Genomic DNA, 23133 nt, shown 5'->3' with positions numbered 1-23133 from the left:
TGGAGGTCAAACCCTTGTCCAAGGTATCATTTGCAAATATATTTTCCCATATAGTTGGTTTCCCTTTCATTTTGCTGATGTTTTCTTTAGCCATGCAGAAGCTTTTTAATTTGATGAAGTCACATTTGTTTATTCTTTCCTTCATGTGTCTTGCTCTAGTGGACATATCAGTGAAAATGTTTTTGCTTAGAATATCTGAGATTTTTCCCTCCTATGTTCTCCTCTAGGACTTTTTTGGTGTTGTGACTTATATTTAAATTCTTTATCCACTTTGAGTTTATTCTTGTGTATGGTGTAAGTTTGTGTACAAGTTTCATTTTTATGTATGCAGCTGTCCAGGTCTCCCAACACCACTGATTGGAAAGGCTATTTTTACTGCATTTTATGCTTCAGCCCCCTTTGTAGAATATTAATTGACCATAGAGACATCGGTTTATTTCTGGGCTCTCTGTTCTGTTCCATTGTTCTATGTGTTTGTTCTTATGCCAGTACTAGGACTACACCTTACCAAAGAGTAAAAGACATGTACTCAGAAAACTATACAACACTGAAGAAAGAAATTAAGGAAGACACAAATAAATGGAAGTATATACCATGGATTGGAAGAATGAACATCATCAAAGTGTCCATACTACCCAAAGCAATTTATAGATTCAATCCCTATTAAAATACCAATGTTGTATTTCATAAATATAGAATAAACATTTCAAAAATTTTTATGGAACCCTAATTAATCCCAAGTGGCCTTAGCAATTTTGAGAAATAAGAACAAAGTAGAAGGGATCACAATACCGGATAAAAAACTATATTACAAGACCACTGTAATCCTTTCCCTGTTTTCATTTTCTCTTTCTTCTTCGATTTCCTGGCAGTCTCGTATTAACTCTGGAATCCTGGATACTTTCCTGCACATTTTACATTCACAAAATTACTTTGTCCAACAAGAAAAATAAAATAAATGGCTGATTATTTAAAGAAAGTGAAGCTGGAAAAGTCAGACTTTGTGCTGCCTGTCACTATAAGAACCAATAAGTAGAGACAAGGATTGAAATTCATAGGGGCTTTATTTAGACGGCCAGCAATCTGAGAAGATTGCAGGTTATGTACCCTACAAACCATCTTAACATCTCATCTCAAGCTGATCTTTTTCCTAAGGAGAAAAAAAGCTAGGTAAAGGGTTTGGAAGACAGGGAAAAAGATTAATTAGATAAAAGCTGCAGTCCAGGAGTTTCCTAGCATCTCTTCATCTCCTGACCAGTGATTCTTTATCTGCATCTTGGTCAATAGAAATTCTCTCTCTGAAACACAGTGACTCAGATACCATCTTGATGGCTTACAGTTGTTTGGGGTACAAATTTGAATTGCTTTGAGTCCCCCTGGAGCTAGGATAGATTTGGTCATACATTCCAGTTCTTGGAACAACAGCTTTGTACATGTGTTAATCACTAACCCTATTAACTACAAGCTAAAGCTAAAAATTTTAACTATTGAGTTCCCTCATAATTCCTTCTGTTAGTTTTTATCTCGTTTCTATGAGGTTAGTTCATATAGAAGTAAACATTTTGCTATTAAGCATGTATCTTAGCATTAGAGAGTCTCGTAGGGGATTTAGAAATACATTTAGTTGCAGATCCACATAAGGGGGCACATTGTATACAACAACACAGTATCATACTGACAAAGATAAGAAGAATGAAAACAACAAAGGCCTCTCTAGACCAGTAATACTAGGTAGCCAGGAAGTTAGTTTAGACACATAAATACCAAAGAATCTCTTTGCTTTCTCTTGGACACTACTTCATCTGCTTGTTTTACTTTATGTTCTTCAAGCTATGAATTATCAGTCAGGTTGAGGCAGTGGAGTCCTTTAAATTCTTTCCATCCATGATTATGTTTTAAATAGAGGTAGTCTATATCTGTGTGATTTTTTTAATACTGCTTCTATAACTTGTCCTATCTTTACTGATGGCATTAATGGCTTGAGAGGAAAAGGGTTTGGAAGACCCTATTCAAAGCTTTTACCATAATGCAGGCTAATCTACTTATTTCTATAGTCAAAGAGGTTGCCATGACTGGCATTACAATATAGTCAAAGGTATATATTCAGCAGGACTAAAAAGGTGAAAATCATGGTTACAGTCAGGTGCAAGGAAGAGTTCCCATCAAACCCAGGTGTTGTGGGGCCTATGAGGTATAAACGCCTTCAGTCTTCCTGAAGAGCATGATTTTCCAGAACGGTTTGTTAGAATATAGGGATAAACAGTTCTTCCACATATTAGAAACCATCTTTCAGGCAATTTAACATGACTAAAGGCATAAGATACATTAATGATGGTGTTGCAATTCATCCCCACATCTGCTGAAAGCATAAAACAATTTTTAGTACAGGTGAGAAAAGTTGCATACTCTCCAGCTGGGGCTACATTTAAAAAACATATATATTTATTATTATGCTGTTGGAGTTGTTCTGATTTTTCCCCCATTGCCCTCCTCCACCTGGTACCCCCATTTCTTCCAGCAATCCCCGCCTCCTTAGTTCATGTCCATGGTTCATGTGTATAAATTCTTTCACTTCTCCATTTCCTATATTATTCTAGATATCCACCTATTTTGTACCTGTCAATCATGCTTCTTAATTCCTGCACCTTTTCTTCACTGCCCCCCTCCCCTCTCCCAGCTGATTACCCTCCAAATGATCTCCATATCTACGATTCTGTTCTTGTTCTGGTTGTTTTTTACTTTTTTTAATTCAGTTTTTGATAGTTGTGAATTTGTTGCCATTTTAATGTTCATAGATTTGATCTTATTTTCTTAAATAAGTCCCTTTACTATTTCATGTAATAATGGTTTGGTGATGATGAACTTCTTTAGCTTTGTGTTATATAGGAAGCACTTTATCTGCCCTTTCATTCTAAATGATAGCTTTGCTGGACAGAGTAATCTAGGACAGAGTAATCTAGGACAGAGTAATCTAGGTTGTAGGTCACTGCTTTTCACTACTTTGAATACTTCTTGTCCTTTCCTTCTAGCCTGCAAAATTTCTTTTGAGAAATCAGCTGACAGTCTTATGGGAACTTCTTTGTAGGTAATTAACTACTTTTCTCTTGCTGATTATAAGATTCTCTCTTTATCTTTAACTTTTGGCATTTTAATTATGATGCATCTTGGTGTAGTCCTCTTTGGGTCCAACTTGTTTGGGACTCTTGTGTGCTTCCTGGAGTTTTATGTCTCTTTCTTTCACTAAATTAAGGAAGTTTTCTTTCACTATTTTTCAAATAAGTTTTCAATTTCTTGCTCTTCCTCTTCTCCTTCTGGCATCCCAATAATTTGGGTGTTGGTCTGTTAGGAGATGTCCTGGAAGCACCTTGTACTGTCCTTGTTTTTTTGTTTTTGTTTTTGTTTTAATAATTCTTTTTTCTTCTTGCTGTTCTGGTTGAATGCTTATTTCTTCCTTATGTTCCAAATCATTGATTTGAATCCTGGCTTTATCTCCTCCACTGTTGGCTCTCTCTATATTTTTCTCTATTTTACTTAGTGTAAACTTCATTTCTTCCTGGGTCTTTTTAGTTTTGTTGCCATACTCAATGAGTTCTTTGTACATCCTGATCACCAGTGTTTTGAACGTTGCATATGATAGGTTAGTTATCTCTGTTTCATTTAGTTCTTTTTCTGGGGTTTTGTTCTGTTCTTTCATTTGGGCCGTATTTCTTTGTCTCCTCAATTTGGCAGCCTCCCTGTGTTTGTTGGTATGTATTAAGTAGAGCTGCTTTGGCTTCCTATCTTTGCCTATTGTAGAAAAGGCACCTGTAAATTGTGTAGGGCAGAGCCATAGGTAATCACCAAGGCAGGGCAACCTGCTTCATCTCTTTGTGACTCTTTGTGGGTGGAGGGCTCAGAGAAGAAATAATGCCACTCCCTAGCTTATTGATGTTTGCTGGGCACTCACCCTGTGTGACTGTCACTCTTCCAACTGTTGACCTTATGCTGAATCCCAGAGGGGGTGGGTCTGCATATGTTTTAAATCCATGCAATTCTTTAAGTGGAGTCTCCACTTAAAGTAAATTTGGCAGTTTCTTCCACCACCACGATCCCTACTACATTTTATAGCCAGAAGTTATGGGTATTTATCTTCTTGGTGCTAGATCCCAAGGATCATTCACTCCCAAGGTATACCTGCCAACTTTTATCCACCACACATAAATGTAGGACCACCTGTTTCACTGCTGCCACCACTCTGTGCCACCCTGCATCTCTGTGCCCCTCCTCCCTGTCTGGATGAATATGGCTTCTTTAAATCCATGGTTGTTAGACTTCCTTACAGCTTGATTATTTGACAGTTCTTGGTGTTACTTGTTCTGAGGTCTAGTTTTAATTATTTCTGTGGTTGTAGAAGAAGATGAAGCATGTACCTATGCCTCCATCCTGACTGGAAGTCTCTACATTAGTGACTATTAAGGGAAATATTTCCCTGTCCTTTCGAGTTATCACAGATACCCAATTATAAATATGCAGACTAGGTTATGGTCTTATTGATATGTTTTTAAAAGATGACTTTCATTATTTTCTTGTAGTTCAAGGGTCCATTGTTCTTCCTGTGCTTTCTTTGCTCTGATGATTCATCCAAGGTTTTATTCTTGTCAATTTCATCATGGTTGGGTTGGTTAGGAATACATTCCAAGGTCAAGGCCATGTCCTTCTAGCTGGCTTTTTGGGAATCCTATATTCTAAATATTGCATAACATCTTATCTCCAGGCTCAAAGGAATGTAGCAAACTTGTAAGGGAGAGGTCTCTAATTCAAGCAAGGTCATCAATTACAACTAAGGTCTGAGTAAATGTTGTACATAGTTCTTTATCTTCATTTCTTAGTCTGTATACGTAGGTCCTACCCCAATCATAGCCTGAATGGTCTTCTGTACAGAATTTCATAAGGAGTCAATTGAATTCCACTTCATGGAGCCACCCTTATCCTGAGCAGGGAAATAGGTAAAACTTGATCCCAATAGTGATGAGCTTCTTGGCACAGGTTGGCTACACTTTTCTTCAAGCTGTGATTCATCTAGCTTACCCTCTCAGAAGCCTGAGGCATCCATGCCATGTAGAGTCTCCACTTGATTCCTAAAAATTTACTAACCTTCTGTGTAATTTTTGAAGCAAAAAAAGGTCCATTATCGCTCTGAACACTGCTGCGTAGGCCAAAATAATAAATTACTTACTTCTATAAGGCTTTCTTTACCTCAGAGGATTTCTCAGTTCTAATAGGATAGGCTTCTACCCATCCTGAAAAAGTATCAATAAACACTAACAAATATTTCCACCCTTGGACACTTAGCATGTGGGTAAAGTCTGTTTGCCAGTCTTCAAATGGGCACTGTTCTTGATATTGTTTCCCATTTTTCTTTTGATGGGAATAAGTCTTGGGGTTGTTTTTCTGGCACACAATACACCTAGAAATTACTTTTTGTATGGCTTTAGAAATTCCAGGACCTGTGAGCAACAGTTTAATATAGGTGGTTAATGAATCCCTTCCATAGTGAGTAGCCTCATGCAAATGCTTCACAGCTGGCTCTACTAAGTGCCAGGGAAGAAGTGTAGCTCCTTTCCTAGTATTTCTCCATTTATTATCCTCAAATATCATAATCTCCTATCAGGACCTTATTCATCAAAACCCCATCTCTTAACTTTTTCTAAGTTTGCATTTAAATATTCAGGGTCAAATTGTGACAAGTCTAGAACAGGTGTCAAAGGCATTATAAATGTTCCTTTAGCAGCTTCTTTCACTGTTTGATTGGCAGGATTGTTTATTTTAGCTAATTCTGCTAGAATAAACTTCATCAACTATTTTAGCAAATTTATACATCAGTATGGTCAAGTCAGGCTCTGAGAGAAGGGAAGCAGGAAGAGGAGTGAATGGAAGTCACACTAACCTCCTCTAAGGACCAATATGGAATTACAACTAAAGTTTTGAGGGGGACATTTGGATTATCAAGAAGAATTGCTTGGCACATCCCACTTTTTCAGCAGTGACCACGAAATTTCTTTTCTGCTCTAGCAGGCTCAACACTTGATGCAGCATAGAAATAGTACTAGGCTGTCCTAAGAAAAACTTCTCAGCTTCTGGTAAAAGCTCACTGGTGACTGCCACAGCTCTCAAGCAGGTTGGCTACCTCTGTACTGTGTGATCTAGTTTCTTTGACAAATGTGTGATGGGTTGTGTAATGTCACTAAGTATTGGGGTGAGGATACCTAGGGAAATACACTGCCTTTCCTGAACATATAATTGAAAGGTCTTTAGTAGGTTTAGAAGTCCCAAGACTACTATAAAATCCAGGTGCATCTTCTGGGACTCAAAAGCCTGAGTGAACTCCTTTGTCCATTCTAAAGGACTATATCCTGGTTCTTTCAGATCTCCACATGATGGTTTAGCAATGAGACCAAAGTTTGGAATTCAAATGTGTCACTAGCATGTCTTTCCAAGGATTCCTCCTAACTGTTTCCTGGTATTGGGAACTCTCACCTGAATTACAGTTTCCTTTCTGTTTCCAATGAGTCCTTTTATCAGATTCAAACAGGAACCCAAACAACCCTATTGCTTGTTGGCATATCTATTTCTTCCATGCCAATGCCAGATGTGCAAGATGCCAGATGGTTCAAGGTAGCTATAGTATTTAGTTAAACATTGCTGAAATGATATCCTGCTAACTAAGAGGAAATCTACATATTGTAATAGAGTTTCTCCTTTTAGTTTTATCCTTTAAGTCCTGGATCAAAGTCTTCCCCAAAATCATGAGATACATCTTGAACACTGGTGGTAAGACTGTCCAGCAGTACTCAATCTTGACCTGAGATTCTGGGTCTTGTCATTCAAAAGCAAACAATGCTTGAGAGTCTTGATCAATCAGAATGCAGAGGTGGGCAAGCTGGCAGAGGAGTGAATGGAAGTCACACTAACCTCCTCTAAGGACCAATATGGAATTACAACTAAATTGTGGAGAAATAACCTGGAACAAAAAACTTAACAATACAGAGAAAGAAACTTTATAACCTTGGATAGACAGAAGAAGCAGCTTCAGCACAACCTGACTGGTAAGGAGTGTGGTGGAGACTCAAGAAGGCTGGTTGGGCACCCCAGGTGGCAGTGTCAGAGGGATAATTAAACAGCTAGTTGGATTCCTCAGAGAAGAGTAGGGTCTGAGCCCTAAGCTGGGATCCCCAGGCTAGAGCATCAGAGCCCAGAAAGTACACAGATCACAACCAGTAGCGAAAAGCAGAAAGGTTGCTCTCTGCTGGAGATGGATGGCTGAAGAAGCAAAGAGCTGTTTAAAGGGCCAACAAACAAATTTTCATTTGCAGCCACTTACCCTGGGCTCTGGCAAAGGTGGGGGCAGAGTGGGCTACAGAGGCCTAGAGACAGGGGATGTCGAGACTTCAGGGAGAGAACTGAGAGAGTAGCCACTGGGATACTGGTGCTGACTCATCCCCCATATGGCAGCAACCATCCCACGCAGGCAGACCACTCCCTTCTGAGCAGCAGCAGCCCAAGGGGAAACAATATCCCACCCCAGGAGTGATTCTGCCCCATCCTATGGTGCTTAAGGCTGACTTCTGAGTGCAGTGTAACTAGATTAACAACTGAAGGATCAGCCACACACAATAGATCTCTGAAGTCTCAAGCAGGCTGCCTAAGGTCACACAGAGTCACCATCTGACATGAGAGGCAGATCCAGAAATAAAAACAGTGGTAAATACTAAAGGCTACAGAAATGAAACCCACTGTGGTCTTTTCCATGATTTGTGATATTTTCTTTACTGCATACCTATTTAACATTCATTTCTTGTCCATCAATTTTGTGCATATCTCACCTTCTTCATTACTTTTTTTATTCATTATGCAAATTTTACTTTCTCTCTTTGCATTGCTCCAAATCCCAACTCTTATTAGTGTTCCTCCCACTACCTCTTAAGATCATTTTTCTTTAGGTAAGACATCTCATATTTGAGCTCCTTTCTTTCATAGTCTTAATCTATTTACACCATTAGTAATACTGGTTCATTTGTTGTTGATAGTGGGATTCAGGGCAGGAAGTTATTATTTTTTAATTTTTTTAATAGATGTTTGAATATAGTTGTCTCCATTTTCCCACCTTCACTTTACCCTGCCATACCCACCCCCAATTCCCACCCTCAATCCTACCCCCCTTTGGCTTTCTCCTTTATACATGTTCATTTATGACCCTTTCTATGTTTCCCATGTTTTTTCCCTCTCCCCTCCCCTCAGGTTATCTGAGTTTGTTGTCAATTCCAATGTCTCTGGTTGTATTTTGCTTGCTTGTTTGTTTTGTTGATTAGGTTTCACTTATAGGTGAGATCATAATGGTATTTGTCTTTCACTGCCTGGCTTACTTCACTTAGCATAATGCTGTCTAATTCCATCCATGTTGACTTGAAGGATAGAAGCTCCTTCTTTCTTTCTGCTGCATAGTATTCCACTGTGTAAATGTACCACAGTTAATTGATCCACTCATTTACTGATAGGCACCTAGGCTTCTTCCAGCACTTGGCTACTATAATATGCTGCTATGAACATTGGGGTGCATAGATTCTTTAGAATTCATGTTTCAGGATTCTTAGGGTAAAATCCCTGTAATGGAATTGCTGGGTCAAAAGGCAGTTCCATTTTTAGTTTTCTGAGGAAATTCCATACTGTTTTTCACAGTGGCTGCAGCAGTATGCATTGCCACCAACAGTGCACTATGGCTCCCTTTTCTCCACAGCCTCACCAGCACTTGATGTTTGTTGATTTGTTAATGATAGCCATTCTAACTGGTTTGAAGTGATATCTCATTGTGGCTTTAATTTGCACCTCTGATAGCTAGTGATTTTGAGCATCCTTTCATATATCTTTGGGCTGTTTGTATGTCCTCCTTGGGGAAGTGTCTGTTCAGGTCCTTTACCCATTTTTTTAATTGGATTGTTTTTCTTGTATGGAGTTGTGTGAGGTCTTTATATAATTTGGAGATCAAACCTTTGTCTGAATTATCATTGGCAAATATATTTTCCCATGTAGTTGGTTCCCTTTTCACTTTGCTTATGTTTTCTTCATCCATGCAGAAGCTTTTTATTTTGATGAAGTCACATTTGTTTATTCTTTCCTTCATGTATCTTGCTCTAGGGGACATATCGGTGAAAATGTTGCTGTATGAAATAGATTTTCCTGCCTATTTTCTCCTCTAGGACTTTTATGGTATCATGACTTGTATTTAAGCCTTTTGTCCATCTTGAATTTATTTTTGTGTATGGTGTAAGTTGATGGTTGAATCTCATTTTTTAATATGTAGCTGTCCAGATCTCCCAACACCATTTTTTGAAGAGGCCAATTTTACTCCATTTTATGAAGCTGCCCCCTTTGTCAAATATTAATTGACCATATAGACTTGGGATTATTTCTGGGCTCTTGAATCTGTTCCATTGGTCTATGTGTCTGTTCTTATGCCAGTACAAGACATTTGACTACCGTACCCTTGTAATATAATTGATGTCAGGTATGGTGATCACACCTACTTTGTTCTTCTTTCTCAAAATTGCTGCAGCTATTTGGGGTCCATTTTGGTTCTATATAAATTTTTGAAATATTTGTTCTATATCTGTGAAGTATGTCATTGGTATTTTAATAGGGATTGTGTTGAATCTATAAATTGCTTTGGGTGGTATGGACTTTTGAAGATGTTAATTCTTCCAATCTATGGACATGGTATATATTTCCATTTTTCTTCTGTCTTCTTTAATTTCTTTCTCCAGTGTTGTATAGTTTTTTGAGTATAAGTCTTTTACCTCCTAGTTAGGTTTATTCCTAGGTACTTTATTTTTCTTGTTGCTATAGTAAATGGGATTCCCCCCCCCCCCCCCGATTTCTGTTTATGATATTTTGTTGTTGATGTACAAAAACATCTTCAGTTTCTGAATATTGAATCCCACTGTTTTGCCAAATTCACTTACTGGGTCAAGTAGTTTTTTGCTGGAGTCTATAGGGTTTTCTATGTACACTATCATGTCATCTGTAAGCAATGACAATTTTGCTTCCTCCTTTCCAGTTTGGATGCCTTTAATTTCCTTTTCTTGTTTGATTGCTGTGGCTAGGATATTCAATACCATGTTGAATGGAAGTGGTGAAAGCAGACATACTCATCTTTTCCTGATCTTGGTGGGAAAGCTTTTAGTTTTTACCCATTGAGCATGATGTTGGTTGTTGGTCTCTCATATATGGCCTTTATTATGTTAAGGAATACTCCTTCTATTCTCACTTTGCTGAGTGTTTTTATCATAAATGGGTACTGCACCTTATCAAATCCTTTTCCTGCATCTATTGATATGATCATGTGTTTTTTATCTTTCTTTTTGCTTGTGTGATGTATTACATTGATTCACTTGTGAATATATCATCCTTGTATGTCTCAGATGAATCCCACCTGATCATGGTTTGTGATCTTTTTAATGTATTGCTGTATGCAGTTTGACAATATTTTGTTGAGGATTTTAGCATTTATGTTCATCAGCGATATTGGCCTGAAGTTTTCTTCCTTTGTTGTGCCCTTATTTGGTTTTGGGATTAGGATGATGCTGGCTTCATTAAAAGAGCTTTGGAGTCTTCCATATTCTTGTATTTTTTGTAATATTTTGTGAAGGATGGGGGTTAGCTCTTCCTTAAATGTTTTGTAAAATTCTCCTGTGAAACTGTCTAGTCCAGAACTTATGTGTGCTGGGAGTTTTTTGATGACTGCTTCAGTTTCATCGGCTGTTATTGGTCTGTTCAGGCTTTCTGCTTTTTCATTCAGTTTTGGAAGATTATATTGTTCTACAAATTTGTCCATTTCACCTAGGTTTTCAAATTTCTTGGTGTATTTTTCTTCATAGTAATTTCTTACAATCCTTTGTATTCCTGTGATGTCAGTTGTAATCTCTCCTTCTTCATTTCTGATTGTGTTTACTTGGGTCCTCTCTCTTTTTTCCTTGATGAGTCTGCTTAAAGGCTTGTTGATTTTATTTAACTTTTCAAAGAATCACCTTCTGGATTCATTGATCCTTAGAATTGTGTTTTTAGTCTCTATGTCATTTAATTCTGCTCTGATTTTGGTTATTTCCTTCCTTTTACTTGCCCTGGGCCTTCTTAGTTGTTGTTCCTCCAGTTCTCATAGATTTAGAGTTAGGTTGTTTATTTGAAATGTTTCTATATTTGTTGGGTAGGCCTCTATTCCCATTCCTTCTCAGGACTGCCTTTGCTGTGTCCCATAAGTTTTGGACTGTTGCGAGTCACTTTCATTTGTTTCCAGAAACTTTGATTTCTTCCTTGATCTCATTATTAACTCATTCACTGTTTCATAGCATGTCATTCAATCTCCATGTGTTTGAGTATTTTTGAGTTTTTCCTTGAGGTTAGTTTCTAGTTTCAGTCTCTTGTGGTCAGTGAAAATGCTTGATATGATTTCAATTTTCTTGAATTTGTTGAGGCTTGTTTTGTGTCCTATCATGTGGTCTATCTTTTAAAATGTTCCATGTGCACTGGAAAAGAATGTGTGTTTTGCTTCTTTGAGATGAAAGATTCTCTCTCTCTCTCTCTCTCTCTCTCTCTGATATACACATCAGTTAGGTCTATTTGGTCTAGGGCATTGTTCAATGTGGCAATATACTTGTTGATATTTTGTTAGGAAGATCTATTCAGTGTTGACAGTGGAGTGATAAAATTCTCTGGTATTTGTGTTGCTGTCTATATCATTCTTGAAGTCCTCTAAGATTTTCCTTGTGTATTTGTGTGCTCCTATGTTGGGTGCATATTTGTTAATATTGTTTATGTCTTCTTAATGGTTTCTTTCCTTGAGTATTATGGAGTGTCTTCTATGTCTTTTTTTTTTATGGTTTTCTTTTGAAGTCTATTTTGTCTGATATAAGTATTACTAATCCTGCTTTTTCTTCCTGTCCATTTGCTTGGAATATTTTTTTCCAACCCTTCACTTTCAGTCTGTGTAGATATTTTGTTCTGAGGTGGGTCTTTAGTAGGCAGCATTGTGTGGGTCATGTTTTCTTATCCATTCAGCTACCCCATGTCTTTGAATTGGAATGTTTCTTCCATGAACATTTAAAGTTATTATTTTCAGGTATTTATTCATTGCCATTTTCCTACCTTTATACCTGTGTCCCCCTCTCTCTTACTCTTCTTCTTCTTATAGCAGCCACTTTAACATATCTTGAAGGTCTGGTCTGGTGGAGGTGTATTCTTTCAGTCTTCTTTTATCTGGGAAACCCCATTATTTGCCTTCCATTTTAATTGAGAACCTTGCTGGGTAGAATAGTCTTGGTTGAGGCCTTCCCTTTCCATTACTTGGAATATTTCTTGCCATTCTCTTGGGGCTTCTCAATGTTTTCATTGAGAAGTCAGCTAGTAGCCATATTGGGGCTCCCTTGTATGTTACTTTCTGTTTCTCCCTTGCTGCCTTTAATATTCTCTGTCTTGGAATTTTGCCATTTGAATTATGATGTGTCTTGCAATGGGCCTCTTTGGGTTCTTCTTGATTGGGACCCTCTGTGCTTCCTGGATTTGACTTTTTCTCTTATCAAATTAGGGAAGTTTTCCATCATTACTTGTTCAAACAGGTTTTCTATCCCTTGCTCCTATTCTGCTCTTTCTGGTATCCCTATTATATGGATATTATTATGTTGCATGTTTTCCTGCAGTTCCCTTACTCCTCTTCATTCTTTTGAATCCTTTTTCTTTTCTTGCTGTTTTTTGGAATTTTTTCTGTCTTGTTTTCCAGCTTGTTGATTTGATCCTCTGATTTTTCCAGCCTGTTTTTGATTCCTTCTACTGTGTTCCTCAATTCCAAAATTGTATTCTTCATTTGCTCTTGGCCCTTGTGGATAGCTTGTATGTCTTTTTTTCATGCGGATATAGTTTTCAGTAAGTTCCTCATAGTTTCCCTGTAGTTTTTGGTAATTCTTACTGAGCTCATTGAGCTTCCTTATAATCATTATTTTGAACTGAATATGATAGTTGACTTACTTCTATTTCATTTAGCTTTTTTCTAAGGATTCCTCCTTTCCTTTTGATTGCATATTGTTTCTTGTGTTCCAAGTTTTTGTGAGACTTTTCTTGTTTACTTCTGCTTCTTAAATTGATCTGTTTTGACTTCCTGAGTTTGTGGTGTGAACTTCTATAGCGGGAGATGGGCTCTGGGAAATGTAGTTTTACTTGTGTGACCAGGAAGAAGAGAGCCCAGTTTGATGAATAGCTAGGTACTATTTACCACAAAAATATCTAACAAATAATAAGCAAAATGATCCACACCAATACATATTATTAAATTTCAGTGCACTGGGGAGCTTCTTACACAATATTCTTACTGATACTTCACTTTGTCTATCCATACCTAGGGATTACATATTTAGTGAATGACAGAGAAAAAAAATGAGCAGTTTATTAGAGATTTTGTGACTTTTGACCTTTTTATCTGAGAATAAATGTAGCACAGTATTCCCTTCAGAATAGGAAGGCTCTATGTTTATTTAGGCTGGAAAGTAAGGGAGACTTATTCTCATACCAAACAAGATTCACAGACTCGTCACTGCTAGAGGGAAATAGAACTGAGAAGAAAGAAGAAAGGTAATTCCTCTCTGAATTCTCACTAGGAGAAATAACAGTAGACTGACATAACTGGACAATGTAGTAACTAATAATAGTCATATAAGATTTGTTAAAGCCCAAACATGCAGTTTGCACCCATGCCTTCTAACATAAAGTGACTTAGAAATAATCCACTAACTAGGGTGTGTGTGTGCATATATATATGTGTGTGTGTGTGTGTGTGTGTGTGTGTGTGTGTATTAGGAGATATGAAGAGAAAATAACTCAAGATTGCTTTCAGACAATCCAGGTTTACACTTGTGGACCCTGAGAAAGGAGATACCTATTGAGAAGGGTTCTTGGTGGCTGAGCTCAAACTTAAAAGCAGAGTCTGGCATCCATTTCTGAACAGGGGACTGTCACACAAACCACAAACCACACTTCAGGAAAAATCCTGCACTGAACTACCTATCTGCATTATGTTTCTTCCACCTGAGCCAGCCCATATAAAAAAAGTTCCCGGAATTGTATTTCAGCTGATAGGACTGATGCTTTCCCTATCTAATCAATCCTGTGCAGCTGTATCCCCATCAGCATCTTCACTGACCAATCAGAGCAGCTTCATTTTAACCAATCAGAACAGTGCCCTTTGGACCAATCAAACTGTAAGGATTTTGAGTCCTCATTTCCATAGGGATGAACCAATCAGAGACCAAGGTCAGGACTTTTGCCTATATAAGTTAGCTCCCTCTGGCTTGGGGAGTGTGGTTTCCCTTTCCACTGAGGACTGAAGGCTATTAGACCACAGCAGAGAAGAGCAGTGGAACAGGGGAAAGTGGACAAGATCAGCACAGAAAAGAGCTGTTTAGCCAGAGCCCAAGGGCAGCCTCACAGCTGTGGTATTTCATAGCTGTACTCATCTTTTAATTGAGCTGTAACACCATTGATCTGTTCTCATAGCCATGCTCTGTTGGGGACCACTTTGTGTGGTATCAGAGACTGTAGCCCCTCACAAGTAAAGCCTTGAAAGAGGCCTATAAGTCTTAACTGGAATCCTGGGAATACAGGAGGCAGGCATGACCCAATACTAACACAGAGGGTTCCCATGGGAAATCAGATCTGAAGAATACATTGCATCCTTTGAAGCTTGCTTTGCTTTGTATAGCCCTGTTGATATAAACCAGATGTTTAAGCTCGAAGCATAAGGAGTGAACTCCTTATCTCATGAACCATGACTTAACCACCCTCTGGCAGCATGTCTAACAGGCCCTGACCTGAGGCAGATCTCTGTGTTCTTTCAATTGTTATCTATAGATGATGTCTGTTTTCTGTAGCTATAACCCTTGGACATTGATGAGCTATGCATGCATGCTGTATACCCCTGCACATACTGATCTTAATAAAAGCTATTTCAGAGAAGGGCTCAGGGCATTCTCCACTACAGGGAATTGCCACCCCCTTTTCCACCAAACAGATTGTGTCTGGGATGACTCATTTCATCCTCAACTGGGAAGACTCTGAGGGACAGGATTCCCCTCAAAGCTCTATCATAATTGTGCTATTTGTACTGAATAAAGTTTCCTTTTTCATTGTACCTTAAATTGGGTATTCTTGTTGACATTGAATTGGTGCCAATGACCATTGATTGAAACACTTCATAACAACTTGATAAACATCACTGAACCTCCTATTCCATACCTGTAAAGGAAGCCCATTCATGATTATGCATAATGCTTTTTCTAAAGATCAAAGGAGCTCATACATGAAAATGACTCTGCAGTCTTGAGTACATATTAACTCACCTCCGAATAACATCCACAATATGCCACCTTGAGTTACCTGCTTGGTTTTCATATTCCCTGAAGCTCTGACTTACACACTTCACATGTTTTAGAGTTTTTCTCAATACATTGGGCATTTGCATGTTCTGTCTCCTTATGCTAAATGTTTAAATTCTTGGGAGAACATTATAACTTATGAGCTTATTCCACAATTATGCCCCAATGTCTACATGTAGGTAACTATATACCTTCGGTTGTGATTCCCACATACTATGAAAAATGACAGAAATAGAACCATTTCAGAATTAAGTGAGAACCCTAGTTGGTGTGGCTCAGTGGATTTAGTGCCTGCCTGTGAACCAAAAGGTTGCCAGTTCAATTCCCAGTCAGGGCACATGCCTGGGTTGCAGACCAGGTCCCTAGTGGGGGTGCATAAGAGGTAACCACTCATTGATGTTTCTCTCCCTCTCTTTTTCCCTCCCTTCCCCTCTCTAAAAAAGTAAACAAATAAAATCTTTATCCTTTGGAATTAAGGTTAAATTCCAAAGGATAAAGATTTTAGAACTGGGCAAAAAAACCTTTGGAGTAGGCCAGTCTCTCCCAAACAACTGTTTACAATGCTAACAGGAAAGCAGATATTCTGGACAAAAGGACTGATAATTATGGATATTCTTGGAATCATAAACTGCCATGTACTGTGTTAACCTAAACTGTGCTAACCTAACCACACTGAGAGGTAACAAGTGTTTATTTAAGATTCCTCCAGCCCCAAAAAGCTATTTGGGAAGCACTGTTTCAGGCAGAAACCCAAGTAATATTCTGAGTAGTGTTCTGATTAGGCAATGAAAGCAAGGGAAGGGAAATAATTACATGAATAAAATGAGTGTCTATAGATAGAGATAAGCTTGCATAATGATGCTTATTCTAAAGCATGTCTTTAATTTTCAGTTCGGTAGTCATAACAAACAGGGGTTTGGGGCTTTTTTTTTTTTTTTGGACACAGTAACTGTTTTAGGGCTAATCCAAAGGTTATTTTGTCCAGTTTTAACATCCAAAGTTTTGAGAAGTTATACAAGCAAGGCAGTTTCTCTGGGAAAGTGGCTTTATTTATATTATTTTCTTACATTAGCTAAAGAATAATTTCACATTTTAGCATTGATAGAAAGTTATTTTTCTAGTAACGTAATTAATTTTCTTCCTTTTCTTATAAAAATTCCTGGCCTTCACCCCATTATTGGAACACTATTTGGGTCTCTGGCTTGAATTGGCACTTCTCAGGTTTGCAGCAATTCTTTTTTTTTTTTTTTTAAGTTTTTTTTTTAGACTTTATTTATTTTTAGAGAGGGAAGGGAGGGAGAAGGAGAGAGAGAGAGAGAGAGAGAGGGAGAGAAACATCAATGTGCGGTTGCTGGGGGCTATGGCCTGCAACCTAGGCATGTGCCCTGACTGGGAATCGAACCTGCAATGCCTGGTTTGCAGCCCGTGCTCAATCCACTGAGCTATGCCAGCCAGGGCTGCAGCAATTCTTTGATCTCAAATAAATTCTTTTGCCTCTCACTTTGGCTTTTTATTTTTAAGGTTAACTTTACCTAGTGCTCTTCCTAGATGAGATCTGAAACAGGCAGAATGTTTCCAGAAATTGTTCCATTGAGTCAAGCCCTACCAGAACAAATTGCTCTATCTTATTAAGCGACTCAAGCCCTGCCAGAATTATGGCAGTTATCAATAGGTAGTTATAAAACAATGATCCAGGAACTGATCCTGACTTTTTGTTGTTGTTGTTTTGCAGATCGAAAGCCAAGCCACCAGCCACAAACAGCAACTTAATACCTGGTTGGGAAAGGTCTTTCCTGGCATCCCATAATACATGCTCCATAATCCCAGAATGCTTCTCTTTGCTGAGTATTCCCCACATCAGTCCAAAAGAGGAAAAGCCTGCTAACCTACCCCCTGAATGGTTGACTGAGAAATTTCCTGTCCCCAAGCCCCACAGCTGGGGTGCAGAACCTGAGGTCCTGTCCAGTGTTCTCACCCTCTGCAGAGCCTCAATAAATCTGCCTTTGATTTTATCAGTGTCCCTAGTCTAAGTTCTTTTATATCAGGAGACAAGAACCCAAACTCATTGGTAACAAGACATCAGTTTTCTGTTCCCCATTATTAATCTACAAGTCTGAGGATCCTTCTTCTGGGGTGGCTTCTGGGAAGTTTTAGAAGTTTTCCCAGACCAGTGAAGTTTAAAGAGGACTCCAAGTGATTCCTGTGTATATGGAATAGTTCCATATGGTCAGAGAAAGACTGGAAAATAACACTGAATAGAAATCTGTTATGTGGAAACATGTTTGGGTCTTCTAAGGACGTTTCAGGGCCATATGATAATCAGAATTAATCGTAAGGTGCAAGATGTATCCAGGGGTAAATTCAATCCTTTGTTTTCTATTAATTTATTTAATGAATTTTCATCCACAAAGCCCTGAGGTCACTTCTCAGTCCTCTGCCCATTTTTCCAGTGGCACTCTCCTCTGCTCTTCGGTTCCTGATCCCAATCCTACCGCAGCTGGGGCTGAGCAATGTCAAGCTCTTTCACAAGCTCCTCCAATTTTTCCTCCCACCTGGCCTAATTGCCCAGGGCAACCCTTAGGGTTTTCTTTCTTTTTTAATCCTCTTTCATTATACTCTTGGTTTTATGGTAACACTTTTCTGCAGAGAGATTTTTATCTCAGACTTGGTCCTGGGGTTGCTCAGGCCGGACTGCCAAATTCCCCGTCTGAAGGTGAGAGTAGGATGAATGTCGGAGGGAGTAACCCATAGTCGGAGATCTTAGGATCAGAGGGTGATTTTCGGTATAATATTTAGTTTTTTTTCTCCCAGCTTAGCCACGAGGTAGTGTGCAGAATGGAAAGATTTAAAGGTTGAGTATAATGAAATAAAATCTCTCTTGCTGCTACTGGAAATTGTTGTGAAATGTCATGAATGTTCTAAAGAGTGCTTGGCAGAAGGGGGTGTAGCTCAGTGGTAGAGCGCGTGCTTAGCATGCACGAGGCCCCGGGTTCAATCCCCGGCACCTCCAAGTCCTTCGTAAGAAAGTGTCTCATCGCCTTCTCTTTTTTTAAAAGCCATCCCGGGATGGTTCACTTCCTCTTTCCTGCTTCTTTCTTTCTTGTCTTTCAGTATTTTTAACTCATTAAAAAAAAAAACTAGAAAATCAAACTGATTTTATTTTGCCTTAAATCGAGGCGTCTCTGCTTCAGACCTTGATACCACCCTCGTTAGCTGCGTCAACAGGCCCAAAACAAGATAAAAACCTGGGGAAGCCTTCCTTCCCATGGATTCCAGAATCCTAAAAACAAGGGAGACACCGAATTAACAAACTTAATCCCAATAGTTACATTTCGCAGTACTATGGAAGAGCAAGAAACACAGAAAGGAAAAACAAAACCAAATGTGAAACCCATAGGAAAGATCACTTCGTTTTTTGAGTTGTTCCAGGGTCAAAGAACACTGGCGGAAGAGAAGGCTTCCCTATGGATTTTCCTACCAACTCTACCCTTGCAGCCTCCGCAATGCATCCTTACCCATCCTTTTTTCCCCTGTCCTCTTCTTCCTTGTTTTACACTTAATATGCATTTCTTTGCCCCATTGTTCCTGACTTCAAAATTACTTTAAAGTATAATGTAAGTTTCAGCTCTAGATAGTTTTTACTGTGTTTAAGTTCTAGACTTCTTGTCTGGTTGGCCTGAAGCAGCAGTGCTTGGCTAATTTTAGAAGATGAATTAAGGAGGAGAATCAAAATCTGGCTTCATCCCTCATTTTGAAAGTCCTCACATGTGTGAACACCTCAACACACTCTTCCAAGCCACTCCAGAGCCACCACCTAGGGCTAGAAATGTTTACATAATTAACATGGTCTGCTCTCAGAAGGGTAGGTGAGGGAAGAAGCCTGTGCAAGCCCTGGCAGCATGGAGAAGTAAGGCTATTTTGGCAGAGAATTCTCCGAGCCCTGGTAAATGGAGTGTGGACTCTATGCATATCCATAGAAAGATATGTGGCTAGGAGAGGCGCCAGGACATGAGAACCTCTTACCCAGGTTCTGATGTCCTGGGTTCTACATGCTGTGTGTATGCTCCAGAGTTTAAGGGGATATTTGTGTTTAACAGTACCTGAAATGGTCTTTCCAATGCAGTTCTAAGGTTAACCTTCCATGCTATCTTTTCAAAAATGACCATTTTTCTGATTCATGTATGAGTGTATGTATCTGGTACTATCACTTTTGGCAATACACTTTTACCTGCTGGACATAAGACTGTATATTTGACATTAGATTAGATTTTGACAATAATTACAAAATTAGATTCCTCTACCCATTTAGGGTTACTGACTGGGTCTGAAAATTAAATGACAAAGACAGGAGAAAAGGAGAAAAGTTTATTTAATATGAGTTATATGTGACACAAGAACCTTTGTTAGGAGATTAAAACCCAAAGAAACAGACCCAAGTATTTTATGCTACTTTTGATGAAGCATGTGACAAGAATCTAATGAACAAAATTAACGAACAAACAAAACAAAAACAGACTGATAGATACAGAGCACAGATTTATGGCTGCCAGATGGGAGGATGGTTGGAGGGCTGGGTACTAGAATTATTTGGGTCATGGCAGTGTAGATTATAAAAATGCTGACTCACTGTATTGTACACCTGAAACTAATATAACAAATATAAGATTGTATACCAAGTATTCTTGAATAAAAATGAATTTAAATAATAAGGTGAAGAGATTAAGAATTACAAATTGGTATTCACAAAATAGTCATGGGGTGTAAAGTACAGCATAGGGAATATGGTCAATAATATTATAATAGCTACATACAGTGCTAAGTGGGTACTAGAGTCACTGGGGGATCACTTTGTAAATTACGTAAATGTCTAACCACTGTGCTGTACACCTGAAACTAATATAAAAATAATGTTGAATGTCAACTGTAATTGAAAATAAAGAGAAAAATGCTGGTAAAGACTAACATGACTAGAATTATCTATTGATCCCTTTAACAGATAGAGAAAGGGAGAATACATTCTGTCTGACATGTGCTGACTGACACCTCCCACAGGCAACTCTGATTGGTTTATGGCCCATTTCTTTAAAAATTCAAGGTATATTTTGTGCTGGATATGCTATAACTTCTTAACATTCTTAAAGGAAGCTACCTTTTGCGAACATCTACTTAGCTGACAGGACTAATACTTCTAATGTGAGCAGGACACCTTGCTAAAGGTTTAAGAGTTAACAGCTATACTGAGAGTACATATAACTTCAGATTGTGGTTTTGGAATGCTATGATATGAAAACACAAAGATTTTTTACTGTCTTGAAACCTATATTAAAAACTGGAAAATATCAATGATTTATTAGAGGGAAGTCAGCACCTGAAAATAGCTGTTATAAATATTGAATCTTGTAGATGACTACTATCCCTAATAAACACCCTATATAGCTATTATTGTAAACCAGTTTTAGAAAATGATGTTAAGAATTCAGAAGGACATATTCACAAATAACAATCTACCATTATAGAAAGGTACTAGCGATCTCAAAACTCAGCAAAGACTTTGGTATTCCCAAGATGGTCATTTGGTGAAGCCCTTTTCTCCATATCTTTTCCAACACCTGTTGATTTATTGATAATAGTCATCTGACAGGTGTGAGGTGATATATCATTGTGGTTTTAATTTGAATTTCTTTGATGACTGATGTTAAGCATCTTTTCATATGTCTATTGGCTATCTGTATGTCCTCTTTGGAAAAGTGTTCGTTTAGGTGCCCTGCCATTTTTTAATTGAATTGTTTGGTTTTTTGGTGTTGAGTTATAAAAGTTCTTTGTAAATTTTGGAGCTATTACTGGTGAATATGTTCTCCTATTTAGTAGGTTGTCTTGTCATTTTGTTGATGGTTTCCTTTGCTGTGAAAAAAATGTTTAGTTTGATGTAGTGACACTTGTTTATTCATTTATTTGTTTGTTTCCCTCACCCAAGGAAGTATATTACCAAAAAAATTACCAAGAGAAATGCCAGAGAGTTTATTGCCTATATTCTCTTCTAGAAGTTCTATGGTTTGGGGTCTTACATTTAAAACTTTAATCCATTTTGAGTTTACTGTTGTATACGGTGTAAGAAGGTGGTCTAGTTTCCATGGTATTTCTGGGCTCTCTATTCTGTTGGATTTATCTATGTATCTGCTTTTATGCCAGTAACATCCTGTTTTGATTGTTGTGAGATTGTAGTATAGTTTGATATCAGGTGGCATGATAACTCTAACTTTGTTCTTTTTCAGAATTGCAGTGGCTATTCAAATTATTTTAAAGTTCCATATAAATTTCTAGTTTATTTTATCTAGTTCTGTGAAAAATGCCATTGCTATTTTGAAAGAAATTGCACTGAATCTATAGATTGCTTTGGGTAGCATGCACATTTTAATTATGTTAATTTTTCCTAACCATGAGCATGGTACAGGCTTCTATTTATTTGTATCTTATCAAATTCTTTCTTCAATGATTTATAATATTTTAAGTACAGATCTTCAACCTTTTTCAGTTAAATTTATTTCTAGGTATTTCATTTTTGATGCAGTTGTAAATAGGATTGTTTTCTTAGTTTCTCTTTCTGAAAGTTCACTGTCGGTGTGTAAAATGCAATCAGTTTCTGAATATTAATTTTATATATCACTACTTTACTGAATTCACTTATCAGTTCAATAGATTTCTGGTGGAATCTTTAGGGCTCTTTACATTAGTATTATGTCATCTGCAAGTAATGATTGCTTTATCTCTTCCTTTCTATTTTGGGTGACTTTTATTATTTTTTTCTTGTCTTGTTGCTGTGGCTAGAACTTCCAAAACTATGTTGAATAAAAGTGATGAAAGTGGACATCCTGGTCTTGTTTCTGATCTTCAGGAACATGTATTTAGCTTTCCCACATTGAGTATGCTATTAGCTGATATGTGAGTTTTTCATATATGGCTTTTATTATGTTGAGGTATGAGTATGCCTCTTCTCTTCACGTTTAACTGAGATTTTTTTTAATAAAAGGTTACTGGATATTGTCAAGTTTTGGCTCTATTGATATGATTTATGCTTTTTATTCTTAATTTTTTTATGTGGTGTATTACATTAATTGATTTGCAGATATTGGAATGAATCCCACTTGATCATGGTGTATGATCTTTTTAATGTATTGCTGAATTAGCTTTGCTAATATTATGTTGAGAAATTTTGCATCTCGATATTGGCCTATATTTTACTTTTTTCCAAAATATTTTTAGAAAGAGGGGGTAGGAGGGAGAAAGAGAGGCATAGAAACATCAATGTATGGGGACCTGTCCTACAACCCATGCATGTGCTTTGACTGGGATTCAAACCAGTGAGCCTTTGGTTTGAAGGCTGATGCTCAATCCACTGAGCCACACTAGCCAGGGCTATAATTTACTTTTAAATAATGTATTTGTCTGGTTTTGGAATCAGAGTAATGCTGACCTTGTAAAATGAGCTTGGGAGTTTTCTCTTGAATTTTTAAAAATAGTTTTAGAAGGAGAGGTGTTAGTTCTTTGAATGTGTGGGTAAAAATTATCTGTGAAGTAATCTGGTCCAAGTTTTTTGTTTTGGGGGAGTTTTTTATTACTAATTACATTAGTAGTTATTGGTCTGTTCACATTTGCTGTTTCTTCTTGACTCAGTCTTGGAAATTTT

At 37.8% G+C, this 23133-nt stretch overlaps 1 non-coding gene across 1 annotated transcript; it reads left to right on the top strand.

Annotated features, from left to right (window-relative positions):
* The first annotated feature begins 18387 nt into the window (after positions 1–18387).
* TRNAA-AGC lies at positions 18388–18459 on the top strand. Its single transcript has one exon. It is a non-coding gene; the product is annotated as a tRNA-Ala (tRNA).
* The last annotated feature ends 4674 nt before the right edge of the window (positions 18460–23133 follow it).

The sequence above is a fragment of the Phyllostomus discolor genome, chromosome 4 (assembly GCF_004126475.2).
Source record: "Phyllostomus discolor isolate MPI-MPIP mPhyDis1 chromosome 4, mPhyDis1.pri.v3, whole genome shotgun sequence".
In the NCBI taxonomy this organism is placed as follows: Eukaryota; Metazoa; Chordata; class Mammalia; order Chiroptera; family Phyllostomidae; genus Phyllostomus; species Phyllostomus discolor.
Note: the sequence above shows the minus strand (reverse complement) of the source record. Positions and strands in the feature narration are given on the sequence as shown.